The following is a 15532-nucleotide window of genomic DNA, read 5'->3' on the forward strand; positions in this document are numbered from 1 at the left end:
GAACATCTTGAAAAAAGGAAGCTTCTGAAAATCTTGAAAGAAGGCTTGTGAACATCTTGAAAGAAGGCCTTCGAGCTACTTGGAAGAAGGCTTCTGAGAAGTGTAGAAAAATGCTTTTAATCCTCTTGCAACGAACCATCCGGAGATGGAAAGTTTTCGAATGGGAAATATACCTTTTAAAGTCACTCCTGACGGAATCCAAGATTAAAGGTGCTCGCGTTTTCGGGGGCACACCACTCGATACGGAAGCAACGCACAACTGTCATTTTTATTATTTCACGCATGCTGCGACGCAGCAAACCTAAATCAACAAAAATGACAGTTGAGCGCCGCCTCTGAATCGAGTGGTGTGCCCCCGAAAACGCGAGCACTTTTATTCTTGGATTCCGTCAGGAGTGACCTTAAACGAAGGCTTCCGAACCTTCAGATTCTGGAGTTTAGTTGAAAAGCATATACATACTCAAAATATTTTCAACATTTCATTTAGGAAGATTGCATTGGAGATTTTCAAAATTTGCGCGTTAGACGTTTTGTCCGTGTTATCTTTTGTTCCGCAGCCCTTCATACACTGTGCTGGTTGAGGATTTGGCTTTGATTTACTAATCACCATGCATATTATGCACAAGACAAAATTATGATATAATAATTACACAATTATCAAAACTTTATCAATAAGTTTCGAATTGGAATTGTAATATGTCCGCCATTACGCATGTTTGTCCAAGGTACCCCCTAGGGCCAGCGAAGGTACCCCCAGGGTACATGTACCCCAGGTTGAAAATCGCTGTTCTAAGAGGTTTTTCCCAGAACGGTGTCCCTGCAGGATTACCACCGCTTGTCGGAATTTTACTTCCGCAAACGGGTCCAACGTAAAACGAAGGCACGGGTCCTTGCAAAGATCGTAACGGGATCAGTGGGTACAAATAGCGCTAAGAAGCACCGTTGAAATTAAAATAGTTTCGGGTAGTATTAAAAACTTCCTTCCGCAAAGAGAGAAAGAACCGCACAGCACGAAAGCACGATGCGGTCTGAATATTCGTTGTTGATTGACCCGTCTGGTACGGAACGCCTGAAACTTAATCAGCTGACATCTATCCTGGTAATGGATAGATTGGTTGGGTCCCTCCATGGTAGTTTCCGCAGTGCAAACCTTATAAACTTTCTCTGGACTCGTTCGATAGAAAAATGTATTTCAGCTGATATGGGGACCAAGGCCAGCTCTTCACAGTCCGTTTGGGAGTAAATACCACGGTAAAATTTAGGGTCAACGGCGAATGATTCTTTAGACGATGAAATCAGTGTGTTCAGGTCGTTAATAAAGATATTGAAAAGAAGTGGACATAGAACGCTTCCTTGAGGTACTCCAGAAGATATGCTTATGATCCGAGAATGTGTGTTGTTGACAGCCACAAACGCTTGTCGGCCAGTAAGATACGATAAAATCCTTAGCCGTGCGGTAAGACGCGGGGCTACAAAGCAAGACCATGCTGAGGGTGGCTGGGTTCGATTCCCGGTGCCGGTCTAGGCAATTTTCGGATTGGAAATTGTCTCGACTTCCCTGGGCATAAAAGTATCATCGTGCTAGCCTCATGACATACGAATGCAAAAATGGTAACCTGGCTTAGAAACCTTGCAGTTAATAACTGTGGAAATGCTTTATGCGGCTCTGTTCCAGCGTGGGGATGTGATGCCAATAAGAAAAAGAAGAAGAAACCATTCTGGAAAACTAATGTGCCTAATTATGTCGACAATAATCAGGTGCGGAACTGTATCGAGCGCTTTAGATAAGTCTATATGGATGGAATCCACTTGTCGCCTTGATTCAATTTCAGACGTGTAACACATCACGACACGACTTGGCGAGCGTGGGGCGTATCCGAGGATGGAGAGATGCGGCCTCGAACCGTGCATTGTGGCGTCAAATTGTTGATTCAGTGTTATCTGTTTAGATGTTAACTAAATAAATGAAAATGAATGAACACATCAAGTTCGACGTCGTGGAACGCTGCTTCATGAAACCATGCTGGGTATTAGAGATGAGTGGAGACGCTATCCCATATACGATTTTGTGTACCAGCTTTTCTAGAACCTTGCCTATGCAACAAAGTATAGACACACCTCTATAGTTGCTGACACTGCTACAGTTGCCTGATTTGTAGATCGGTGTGATTCGAGACATTTTCCATACCGTCGGGAACGTCCTTTCGCTCATGGAGCAGTTGAAAATTTTTGAAATCGGCTCATTCAGGGTTGTGGCACAATTCTTAAAGAGGAGGGGGGAAAGCCGTCCGTGCCTGCGCCTTTATTGCTGTCAAGATTTTTGAGGGCGTCTTGTACTTCATCAGGGGAAAACTGAATGATGGGCAAAGCGATGTCGTGAATGGGAATGTGTGCGAATAAGTTGTTACGCAATGCAGATGACGATTTGATTTACACCTTTTCAAAGAAGTCAGCAAAAAGGTTGACAGCTTCAGTGTTGGTTTGGGCGATGTTGTCTTCGTAGTTCACACTCTTCGTAGTTCACACTTGGTGGAAAGGATGTTCGTTTCTTGACAAAATCCCAGAAGCAGGAAGGGTCGTTTTTAATTCTCGATTGGATCATCGTGATGTAGTCGTTGTATGAGGAGGAGAGAAGCGACTTGTATGACATTTCCAGTTCACGTTCGACGTCTTTGTTGTGAACGGATTTTAACCGGAAATAGCGCCTACGAGATTTCCTGAGAATGTTGCGAAGGTTGTTGAAGTCCGAGTTAGAACAGGGCCCTTTTTCTGAACATGATCATTGATGATTATGTTAATCTTTTCGTTGAAGATTTGGACCATCTCGTTGACTGTTTTGTTGGCCAGCAGTATGTCCCAGTGTACATCGGCAAATCTTCTGTTCACAACGTTGAAGTCGCATGTTTTGAAATCGAATGTGAAGCCAGCACCGCGATCTTCTGGATTGGCGGATCCCAGACCAGTATCATCAAGAAGCAAAATGTAAGGCACATGGAGCGTGTCTAACGGCATCATCAGGGGAAGATGGCAGGAAAAGATCGAAGTATTCAGGTAGGTTAACGAAAGCGAGTCTTCTGTTCATGTTGATGAAACCGTTTATCTGGCGCATGCTTGTGGCAAATAAAGTTTCGATAAGGATTCTCTCGGGATCGGTGGCCATGTTCGAGGGACGTATCCGTTGATGTCGTGGCCAGTGCAAGTTTGCTAGATAGAAATCCCCAGTTGACAAGATAACGTCGTAATTAGAAGATTTCGCGATAATACTTTGTACCGCATCGACGTGAGCAGAATAGAGATCAGGACTAGATTTATGCGGGAGGTAGATGGGAGGTATATGGAGCGTTTTTTTTAACCTAATGCGGATAGCGACTTGTTCAAGATTGTTGCAGTTCATTAGAGATACTCACACTTAAACCATTTAAGATTTCAGTGTATTTTGCTTAAATTCACCAAAATCTCAACAGCAGATTTGTTCGGTAACCGTTTCGGTAATTTCACAGAAATCTGCGATTTATTTTAAGTGTATGTGTCGCAATCGAGAGTGTTTTTGGCAGCAATCAATACGCCTCCGCCACTTGAATGTAGGCTTGTTGTCCGAACTCATTTCTGCGTTAGTGATGTCGGAATGGAGTCAAGTTTCGGTGAAAATAATCACGTCGTAGTCACAACTCCCCATTTTGTAGACTTTCGATCTATGTACGTAATCCCCTAACGTCTTGGTAAATTACTGAGTAAGAGAGGCTTATGTCCCAAGGATCTGACTGGCACTGGCGGCTGCTCATTCGTGTCTAACTCGTATGTAGGGCAGCTGCGAGAGGAAACATCATCATAGCAGACAATGTTCACGAGGGTATTGTACTTGCCTGATCGCACAGACTGGAAGCCCCTTATACCGGACCCAACCACATGACCGGGACGGCTGTTGGTCGCTGGCTGGATGGTCGCGACTATGGTGGGGGCTCCAGGGCTTCCGAAGTGCTTTTCGTTGTGCGTCCCGGATGATGAATCGTTGGTGGGCTACAGATAGGAAAAACCGAGATCTCTGACTGTTTTGTGGCTGTTGGGTGAGATATCATCAAAGCAGTTGTTGTTCTTTAATCGATTGTACTTGCCTGATGGTGCATGCTGGAAGCCCCTCTCACCACACCCAAACACAGGACCAGGACGGCTGTTGGACGCTGGCTTAAAAGGTCACGACTGTGATGGGGAGGCGTTGGGACTTCCAATGTGCCTGTTGCTGTGCGTCCTGGGAATGTTGTAACGGGGAATCGATTTGCATTGAAGTTTATCTGTTGTTTAGCAGGTGTATAGTAGGTCCATTTTTTTGGTTCAGTTCGAACGATCGCACTGTAATTCCTTCCGACCAGTACCAGGCATCACCGATGACTTTCGAAGAGGATTCACAAACGATGATTTTGAACGATACAAAGGAGATATCGGCTGTGTTTTTCCCTCGAGGAACCAATTTAGTCACTTTTATTAGTGATGGATCTGCATTAGATATGTCAACGACATGTAATTCAACATCGTCTTCGCTCTGCTCCGGCGCGAAAGGTGAACGTTCGCAATGGATGACCGAGAAGTCGAGTTGTTGAAATCCACCCTTTGCGGAATGATCGGGTGCGGAAGATAGATGTCTAAACATCAACAGGGATGGTTCAAAGACCGACGATCAAATTAGTCTTGCTGTAGGTCAATCAAGGATAAGGCATTACAGGTCGGGGTGTTGTAATTGGTCTTTTGAATCGACTCGTCAATGAATCGGCGCTGAAGCATTTGAGCGCAATGCTCTGATTGCCAACGATGACATGACTCTGACAGATTGTTGAAGTTGGAAAATATATCTCGCGAGGATGTAAATTATCGTAGCTTATCCTGTCATTACCTGCAAAACCTTGCGACTTGTAGTTCCATACTTCAAGATTCCATTCGTGATCATTTATTCACCACCTAGGCCACCTAGTTGTATTGAGTCGCATTTTATATTATGTAACTCATAGTGGTTGGTTGTACAGGTAGCTTATTGGGCCTGCCACAGTGATCGCAAGCAGTTGATGAGTGTATATGATGAGTGTTTTGCGCAAATCTGTGCAAATGGTATTTTTTTTTTACATCATTCTTTAAGTTAAAATTGGTGTTAAGAGGCACAGACTCGCAGGTGGTACAAGGTTTGACTACTGTACGAGAGTAGGATCACTTCCTTCCAATATCATAAATACTGATACGACCAACTACTATTTGGAAGGGAGAGGGTTTTAAAAATGGTCGATATCTGTTCTGGCCACGTTATTTCGAGCACTGAAGAAGGGGCGGGTGGTTAATTGGCCACATACTTATGTAAGAAACAGAGAACTCTCCCACGAGAGGTTTTGGGTTGACAATATTGTAACTCAAGGTAACGTTTAATTAATCGAGAAAATATATATAGAACAAAGTTCTTATCACCATTCTTGGAGTAATGGAAATAATATGAAGTAGAAGAAAATAATTGGACTGAGATGTTTATGTCATTCCAATTGCTTTGTCATTTTGACGTTGGACAACGTCTTACCCGGAAGTACTGGGTGTCAAATCAGAATCTAAAATTGGGGATCGTCAATTATGTGAGATTTTAAACGTTAAGAGAGCCTTTATCATTTGATGGATTTTTGAGATTTATATATCAATCGATTTCGCAAATCTCCAGCAATTTGTCGATTTCATTGCAACTTTTGATTATTTGCGATACACTATTGAAAATTTTAATTCTTGTCCTACCCAGTAAAAATATCAGACCCAACCAATCCCATTCATGCATTCCCAACACGGACATCAGAATGATGTAAGTTGCGGGCCTCATGACCTACCGTTTTATTTTCTCCGGGTATAAAAAGGCCCATGATTCTGTTCGATGATCCACGGTAAGTGGTCACGGAGAGTGGTAACGGAGAGCGCACAGAACGATGGCGTTGGTAGCTGTCCTAGCATCGCAGCTGGTTTTTGCATCTGTAGCGGTTAAGCGGCAAACTATCGAGCGGCTATCGTCGGCGTCAGCGGCACTGCAGTGAAATTTTCTTGCATGGATCTGGAACTGGTTTTGTTGCAGGACCAATAAATTGGTTCTTTTCAGGACCACCATTTTATACAAGGGAAGCTGTTGTGTTAAGAATTTTGTTCAAAGTACAAATTAATTGCTTTGCGACGCAAGAAAGTTGCCGTTCGGCACTAAAATCACTAGCGCGTGTCAGAAGGAAAGGTTGCAAAAATGTTTTCGCATGGATGGAAATAAAACCTGTAATTCAAGTGAGATTTTCCCTAAACATTTTAAATTTAGTAGAAAGTAATTTTCTCTCCAGATTCCACAATCTACAACATGTTTGATCAGAATGTGTCTCTGTTCGGTTCCGAACGTGTATTTTTTGTTTATACTTTTGTGTGTTATCTCTATGTATGAACTTTGCGATAATTGATTCGAATCTATGATTAGTTTAGTCTATAGATGTACATTAAAATAGTACCTTTCCCTTAAACCGTAAACAAAAAGTCTTGCTTCTTGCTTCTTGTTTGTAGGCAATCAACAAAGCAAGCTCTGCCCACCAGGAACAGTTAGGTTTTGTTTTGTTACATTGGCTTGGAGATTAGTTCCATGTCCATCTGACACACACAATTTAACCAGGCACTTTCGTGCAGAAATTGAATTTTGTATTTGACTGTCAACGAATAAACATCGAGAGTGCTACCAGACCACCAGATCCAGTTTCCACTGCGCCGCTGCTAGAGAGCCGATCGCTCCTGCTGATCCACTACCATACACTCCACCCGTTCTGCTGCTTATCGGAGCATCGTCGGAGGAAGCAAACAGTCAAGAATTGCCCCTTCAATACAATCCACATTAGACCCCACCAGTAGTGGTAATCTAATGTGAACACCGTTTCGACTGCACACGGACAATCTGTTGTTTTCCTCAGTCAAGATCCCCGTTGCTGGAGCCTCAACAAGAAACAACATTGTATCCCAGCGAGCCGATCCATTATAAGACCCTTCCGGTAATCTTTTGTGGATATCGGTTCGCCTTGCACATGGATTACATGTTGTTCTCTGGCCTGTTGAGTGTTAGCCAGTAGCAAAATTTTGACTGCACCCCCGGAAGGAAGAGTCCGTTTTCCGTTCCCGTTTTTAACGTTGTGCACCGCACATTGTTGGGTCCGTTTCCGTCCCATTGGTGACGTTGTGCACCGCACAGTCTCAGATACTTAACCATATTCATATTTTACACCATAACAAACTACAATGCGTATGATTTTACAATAATATCCTTACGTTGTCCAACGTCTACTCTGCGGTCGTGTCTTGTATACAACCCTGTTGATTTGTTAGTTCGATTTTAACAGTTTGAAAATCAGTTGATCGAGACAATTATTTTAGTTAAATAGTTCATGATAGGTCATGATCACCGGGTCCAGGTACACAGATAGAAAAATCCACTGAAATTTACGCTAAAAATCATGCACATAAATGGAACACCATTATTAGCGTAATTCCAGACGGGATATAGCCTAAATGTATACAATATTTGACATGAATCGTCAATATTGCATACAAGTTGTAAGCAATCTTGTTAGGAAGTGGATGATTTCAGCGTACAATTGCGTAAATTTTTGCATGTCAAGTTTTACGCGCTGTTTATTTTTCATTATTATTTTCTGTGTATATGTGTGCTCCTGGAGAGTATCCCAAGCAACCAAAAGTTTAGTTTTTACTTAAATTTGTTCCTAACCGAACCAATTGGTTCACTTTTGGTTCACATTGAGCTCCAACCACCTTAACGGAACTTCAATGTTCACTTTTGCGCACTCACCATACAAAAAATTACTTAAAATGCGAGCTGATTAAGCCAAACCATCCCCTCTTATCCAAACTTTTGGTTGCTTGGGATGTTATTGAATGCTAATGTTTTTCGGTATAAGAATAGCCTTTTTCTGCTCAGCCATGACTAGGTAATGTTAGTATGGATCAATTATAATTAACGATAGATCCTTCCCCTTCCCCCTTCGATTGGTCAAAAGTTATTCAACCGGAAGCCATTCAGCCGAATGTAACTTGGCTGAATTCCATTTGGCCGAATTGGACATTTGGTTGAAACGGTTATTAGGCCGAAAGCAACATATAACAGAAAAAGACATACGGTCATTAGCCGAACAGGTCATTTGGCCAAAGTGGTCGTTTGGCAGAAAGGGCCATAGTCGAAAATTTCAACGAGCCATATGGCTGGCCATATGCTTGGCCGAACAGGTCAAATGGCCGAAAATGGCCTTTAGATGAACGGATCATATGGCCGTAAATTTCGTTCGTAAATCGGGACATATGGCCAAAAATATCGTTTCGCCAAACAAAAGTGGATGTGAGAAATGTGAAGTGGATAATGGTAATTGATAAGTGAGAAATAAATATTGAGAAGAGAGAAATAAGAATCGCGAAATGATGCGTGAAAAGGAAGAAACCTCACTGTGAATGTGAGAAGTGAGAAATGAGACGCGATGAGTGACAAGTTTCACTTCCCACTGCTTATTTTATACTTCATTCTTTCCACGTCTCACTTTTCACAGTGAGCAGGGAGAAATGAAGAGTGAGAAGGGATGTTTCTCAATGCTCATTTCCCATGAGAAGTAAGAAATGGTGAGTAAGAAGTCTCACTTGAGTCCACACCACGTGAGGTGTGACAAATAAAGAGTAAGGAGTGAGAAATGATGCATCTCACAACGGATTTCTCGCCACACATTTCTCATTCCTCACTTCGCACTCCTCTTTTTTCAGGGTGAGTGAGAAAAGAGTAGCTTGAGATAAGGAGTGAAGAGTGAAAAGCGAGACGTCGAAGGAAGAAGCGACAAATGAGAAGGAATCAGGAAGTACAAAAGAAGAAGGAAGAAGAGGAAAAAGTAGCCGGAAGATTGATGAAAGATGAAAGAAAAATAGGAGGAACGGAGGAAGAAGGAAGGAAGGAAGAAAACAGAAAAAGTAATAAAACGAGTTTAGTACTTTTCACCACGTTTTGTAATCTTTGAGGCCATCTACAGTGTCTCGTTCTTGACTCGACTGATTTTTTATCTTTCTTCGTGGAAATTTTCATATTTTTGTATTGCTCTTTATTGATTTTTTCGTGGAAAGTTTTGAATTTTTTTTAAGGAAAAAAAAATATGTTGTGGACAATTTTGTAATCGTTTATTGCCAATATTGATTTAAATATGGAAATTTTGTATTTTTGCCGTGGAACATTTTGCAATTTTTGCTTTTAAGGGCTTAATTATTTTTGTGTTTGTGGAAAGCTCTAAATAGTTTATAGAAATTTTACCAACCGTCTAAGACGAATTGAGTACTGTCCATTTAATTCCACCAGTTAATTTTCGTTATCTTTGCAGATACGTATTTCGACCACAACTGTATGGTCGTCTTCAGTGTCTCGTACTTGACTCGACTTATCGAGTCAAGTACGAGACACTGAAGACGACCACACAGTTGTGGTCGAAATACGTATCTGCAAAGATAACGAAAATTAACTGGTGGAATTAAATGGACAGTACTTAATTCGTCTTAGACGGTTGAATACATTCCACTAAAAGAGCTTAATATATTTTTCCGGAAATTTTACATTATTGTAGAAATTGTATATTTATTTATTACTCATATTCTGATTTCTTTATTGGAAATTTCCAAATTTTTTATGGAAAATTTCTAATTTTTAGGGGTAATTTTTATTTTAGTCGTCTGTTGTGTCCCAGCCGAAATTAGGGCTTGGGTTAATACGCTTTAAGCGGCACACGGTCGCTTTAGTGGAGCCTGCTTTCAGATACACGGAGCCTACAGAGCCCACTGTCAAACCCAACCACATCCTAGGCAAGCCCCACAACTCGCAGTGGCCTGCGGAGAGGTCGTCAAGCCCTTAGACATAGTCCCAAAGTAAATGGATTCAGCATAGCCAAAATGTTAACCATTTTGCATGAAGATTGCTTCAAAGCATCTGGGCATCAAGTTTCATTTAATCGAAGCTAAACGGGTCCTGTGAAAATCGTATGCCATATGTACCAACCCTTCCGCCATGTTTGATTATTAGATTGATGGTTGAGCACCTCCTGATGCGGATGATTTGCAAAAGCTTTATATTCGATACACTGCCTACGTTTTCATTCCCAAGCTTGTTTAAATTCCTCAACTAAACATTTAAGAAGACAAATTATAAACAGCAGTGTCGCTCCCCACAACGTCCCAAATCCATTAGTCAAAATTTGCTCAAGACAATTCATTTCACAGGAACAAAGTTGACCGCAAAAGCAAATCAACAACGTTTGCACGTACTCCACCCTTAATCATATTACACCACACAGCCAAGCACTTTACTAATCTTAACTTACTGAAGGACCGCTCATTGTTTGGCAGCTCACCTTGCAGTCAATATAGTTTTTGGTCCGCCTGCACTCATCGATGTTGTTCCGCTCGCCACCGCCAAATCCTAATCTGTTTTGGCTGCGACGTGTGTGCGCCCTTTTAGTCAATATGTGCCGAAACCGCAATCGAATCTTTGCAACCGTCGGTCGTCTCTAAGATCTTTTCCTTCGAATCGGATTTCGGTTCTTCGTTCGGGGACCGTCTGGAATAATTATTTACTTTGTGTGCAGCAACACGGGCAGCGGCCATCCAAATTGTCACCCGCAAGGATGCTTCTGTCTTTCCAGCAACCGTGTCGAAGGAGGGCGGATTTAATTAAATTATCTGCATCCTTGCCGAACCTGGTCCCGGGGTCGCCACGGCTCAAGAACAATCTCAAATCAAGCGAAGGAATAGTTCCATCCGGAATTGGATTTCAAACTATCCTGAAGGAAGGCAGAAGTAGTTTGGAATTCGACACCCGTCTTCTTCGAGCAGAACGCGGTTTCGGCACAGGGCAAATGTTTGTTTCCCGTGTGGTTGTTACAATCGCTTTGATTGAAAAGTTCTGCCCCTCCGCTCAACCAATTTCCGAAACGTTTGATAAGATTAGACTGTTACTTCGCTTCGGCTGTCTGGATCCGCCAGACAAAGTCGTCCCACTCTGTCATTCTCCAATAATCTTTATTGCACCGAAGGAATTTCAAATTTCGACTTTGACGGAATCCTCTTTTCTTGCAGTAAGGGGATCTAAGACTGTTGCCACTATGACTATCCGCACAAAGTATGTTGGAGGGAGGGTTTTATGCTCCATATTCTGCGAAGTTTTACGATCAATGAATAAAATTATATTGCATAAATATTTTCTCAGTTTGCGAAAATTTTGCATACCTTCGTTCTCGGGAGTCGATGTGTTGGCTGCAGTTTCAGTGTGGTGCATCCTTCCAAATCCGGTCGTGTTGGGTGGCGGAAAAGAAGATTGCGAGCTTCCCGGTAGGGAACAGACGGATCTCCTGCCGAAACGTCATGTGCTCGTTTATCGGGAGTTTTACGAGGCTCAAGTGCTAGTAAAAGAAGCAAATTATAGTTTTGCGAAGCAGGGTTGACATTCGTTGGATGGGGGAGGAAAAAATGGCAATCTTTTTCTTAAATACGCTTCTTTAGCTTAGAAATCATGCGGCTGTTACATTCAAAAACATTTTAATTCTTTAACTGGCTTTTTTCTATACAAACAGACTCAGGTAAACTTGCCTTAAGGATTGTGTAGAAGATGCAAAATGTAATTGCTTTATTCTAATTCTTTGAGATGAGATCAATTTGTAACCATGAGTGTGATAATGGACGAGTTCTTCTAAATGTTATCTCGGAGCTACTCGGCTCTACATCTAACACTAAGTATTAGTCAAAGAAGAGTTCAACCTTCCGAAGCAAGAAGATAACACAGTTTCAACCCTGAACTTCATCATTCCATCCAATACTCATCACTCCGCTTACTGACTCGTCACACACCAGTTCCCGATTTTCCGCCGTATTCAACATTCAACCATATCTTATCATCGCTGACGTTCACATTTTATGAAAAATTTAAATTTTCCTCCTCACTTCATTTCCGCGAATGGATATATGCTTTGCAGGAGATAACGAAGGAAATCCCATGATCCATGAATAAGGCGAAGGAAAGGGCCACAGTTTGCACTATCAAACCAGCTAGTAAAGCAATTTACTATCTGCAGCTCATTCGTTCGTATCGCTTACTGCCACAGTCGTCGTCACATGACATCTTCCTCGAGAGAAGACGTCGTTGCTGATGATTACTTTTATTTCATTGTTCTAATCTGGAATGACAGTTGACACAGGCGACAAAACGTGGAACACCGTAAAATTTCCTCCTTTGGCCAACCTCGCGGATCCGTCTTCCGCTTCCCGGATCCCCATGGCGGAAACCAGTACCGTTGATGGGAACGGCAACGACGATGAGCACGGAGAATGTGTGTATCATATTCGTTCCAGTCAATCGGCGACAATCGGCAGACGGTGAGGAGTTGCATTCATGACTTTGTTCCTGGGTGGCTGTTGGTTTCTTGCAGTTTACAAACGCGCTCCTCTCACCCTTCCAGGGCTATGACTGTGGGCTGCGATATGAATGTTAACGCGAAGCTAAATAAGTTTGTTAATTTTATTGAACTATGATGACATAACAAGGTTTTGTCGAAATTCTTACCGCCGCAGGTATATTTATAATAGAAAATTAATTAAATTCATTCATTAAAACAAAGCTAGATTTGTGGCCCAACTTCTACCTGAGACCCACAGTATTCCACGGCGATGGTGATGATGATAATAGCTGAGATGGAAGGACACCCCTTTTGCAACGACGGATGCCGCCACCGCCACTGTTGCACGGAATTGAGCCATAAATTTTCTGTTTTTGATTAAAATTTCTATACAAACCGTCGTACTGGTGGAGGTCATATAAAACGGAATTGATTTTGGCTTCAACTATCTTGCACCGTCGTCGTCCGTCGCCATATCGGGGATCGCTTCAAACGACGACTTCTGGCGCAGTGACGGAGATGATGGTCCTTGAAGAGAACGCTCGATGATGGAAGCGAACCGTGACCGCTGGCTGGCTGACTGTACCTAGCCGGGCTGGAATCGATTGCTACTGCTGGAATGAGGGTGCAATGTCAAGTGGACAGTTTCGCTCAATGTCAGAGATTTTAAATCGATGTAATTTACACCGAGATTGCTGCAGACGGTACCGGGTTTGAAAGATTGGGTATGGAAGATCGTTCGGATAATGGTGGGATGGATCTGAATGGAGCCATTCCATTGACGAATGTCCAGCTATTTGCTCATCCCGAATGATTGTAAAATTGGTCTGTTCGAAGGGGCGTTAAACTACGGGTTATATTCGATGTCTTTCTTGCATGAGTGATATGTAATAAAATTTGTTTACGCGTCAAAGTGGACATTTATGCGAAATATGACCTGATAACATTTATTTATTTATTACCAGACTAAGGCCGGAGTGTCCTGTGCTGCACATAAAATTCTTCTCCATTCAGCTCGGTCCATTGCTGCACTTCGTCAACCACGCAGTCTGCGGAGGGTCCGCAAATCGTCCTCCACCTGATCGATCCACCTTGCCCGCTGTGGACCTCGCCTTCTTGTTCCCGTCGGATCGTTGTCGAGAACCATTTTCACCGGATTACTGTCCGACATTCTGGCTTCGTGCTCCGGCCCATCGCAGTCGTCCGATTTTCGCGGTGTGAACGATAGATGGTTCTCCCAACAGCTGAGGCAACTCGTGGTTCATTCGCCTCCTCCACGTACCGTCCGCCATCTGCACCCCACCATAGATGGTACGCAGCACTTTCCTTTCGAAAACTCCAAGTGCGCGTTGGTCCTCCACGAGCATCGTCCAGGTCTCGTGTCCGTGGAGGACTACCGGTCTAATGAGCGTTTTGTAGATTGTCAATTTGGTACGACGGCGAACTCTATTCGATCGGAGAGTCTTGCGGAGAAGTACGTACGATTTCCAGCCACTATGCGTCTCCGAATTTCTCTGCTGGTATAATTTTCGGCAGTCACCAGTGAGCCCAAGTAACCAATTTTTCTACCACCTCGATTTCGTCACCAGCGATGCAAACTCGCGGTGGGTGGCTCACATTGTCTTCTCTTGAACCTCTCCCTACCATGTACTTCGTCTTCGACGTGTTGATGACTAGTCCGATCCGCTTAGCTTCCTTCTTCAGTCTGATGTAGGCTTCCTCCATCTTCTCAAAGTTACGTGCCATAATATCTATGTCGTCGGCGAAGCCAAATAGCTGGACGGACTTATTGAAAATTGTACCACTCGTGTTAATCCCTGCTCTTCGTATTACCCCTTCCAAAGCGATGTTGAATAGCAGACACGAAAGACCATCACCTTGCCGTAATCCTCTGCGGGTTTCGAAGGGACTCGAGAATGCCCCTGAAACTCGAACTACGCACATCACCCGATCCATCGTCGCTTTGATCAACCGTGTCAGTTTATCCGAAATCCGTGTTCGTGCATTAGCTGCCATAGCTGGTCCCGATCGATTTTATCATATGCGGCTTTGAAGTCGATGAATAGATGATGTGTGGGCACGTTGTATTCGCGGAATTTCTGCAGTACTTGGCGAATGGCGAACACCTGGTCCGTGGTGGAGCGTTCGCCCATAAAACCCGCCTGGTACTGCCCCACGAACTCCCTTGCAGTTGGTGCTAGTCGACGGCATAAAATTTGGGAGAGCACCTTGTAGGCGGCGTTCAGCAATGTGATTGCGCGGTAGTTGCTACAATCTAGCTTATCGCCCTTTTTGTAGATGGGACACACGACACCTTCCATCCACTCCTGCGGCAAAACTTCCTCCTCCCAAATCTTGGTAATGACCCAGTGCAGCGCTCTAGCCAGTGCCTCACCACCGTGTTTGAATAGCTCTCCTGGTAGTTGGCCAACCCCAGGGGCTTTGTTGTTCTTCAGCCGGTCAATCTCCTCCTGGATTTCCTGGAGATCCGGAGCCGGTAAAATTATGTCCTGCGCGCGTTCTCCCAGGTCCATCACCATACCGCCAACTTCGTCTGCCACATCGCCACATCTCCCATGCTGCATTCTTCTCTTCCACTAACTGCTCACATTCGCCGTCATACCAGTCGTTTCTCTGATCCGGGGGCACCGTGCCAAGTGCAGCGGTTACGGTGCTACCAATGGCGGATCGAATATCTCTCCAGCCATCTTCAAGAGACGCTGCGCCTAGCTGCTCTACCGTTGGAAGTGCCACTTCCAGCTGCTGCGCGTATTCTTGGGCTAGTCTACCGTCTTGTAGCCGCCCAATGTTAAGCCGCGGCGTCCGACTTCGATGCGTGTTGTACACCGTCGAGAGTTTTGAGCGCAGGCATACTGCAACGAGGTAGTGGACGGATTCAATATTCGCACTGCGGTAGGTGCGGACGTTCGTGATGTCGGAGAAGAATTTACCATCGATTAGAATGTGGTCGATTTGGTTTTCCGTTTCTTGGTTAGGTGATCTCCATGTGGCCTTGTGGATAGTTTTGCGGGGAAAGAAGGTGCTTCGGACTACCATTCCGGGAGGCTGCGAAGTTTATG

The sequence above is a fragment of the Armigeres subalbatus genome, chromosome 1, assembly GCF_024139115.2.
Source record: "Armigeres subalbatus isolate Guangzhou_Male chromosome 1, GZ_Asu_2, whole genome shotgun sequence".
NCBI lineage: Eukaryota > Metazoa > Arthropoda > Insecta > Diptera > Culicidae > Armigeres > Armigeres subalbatus.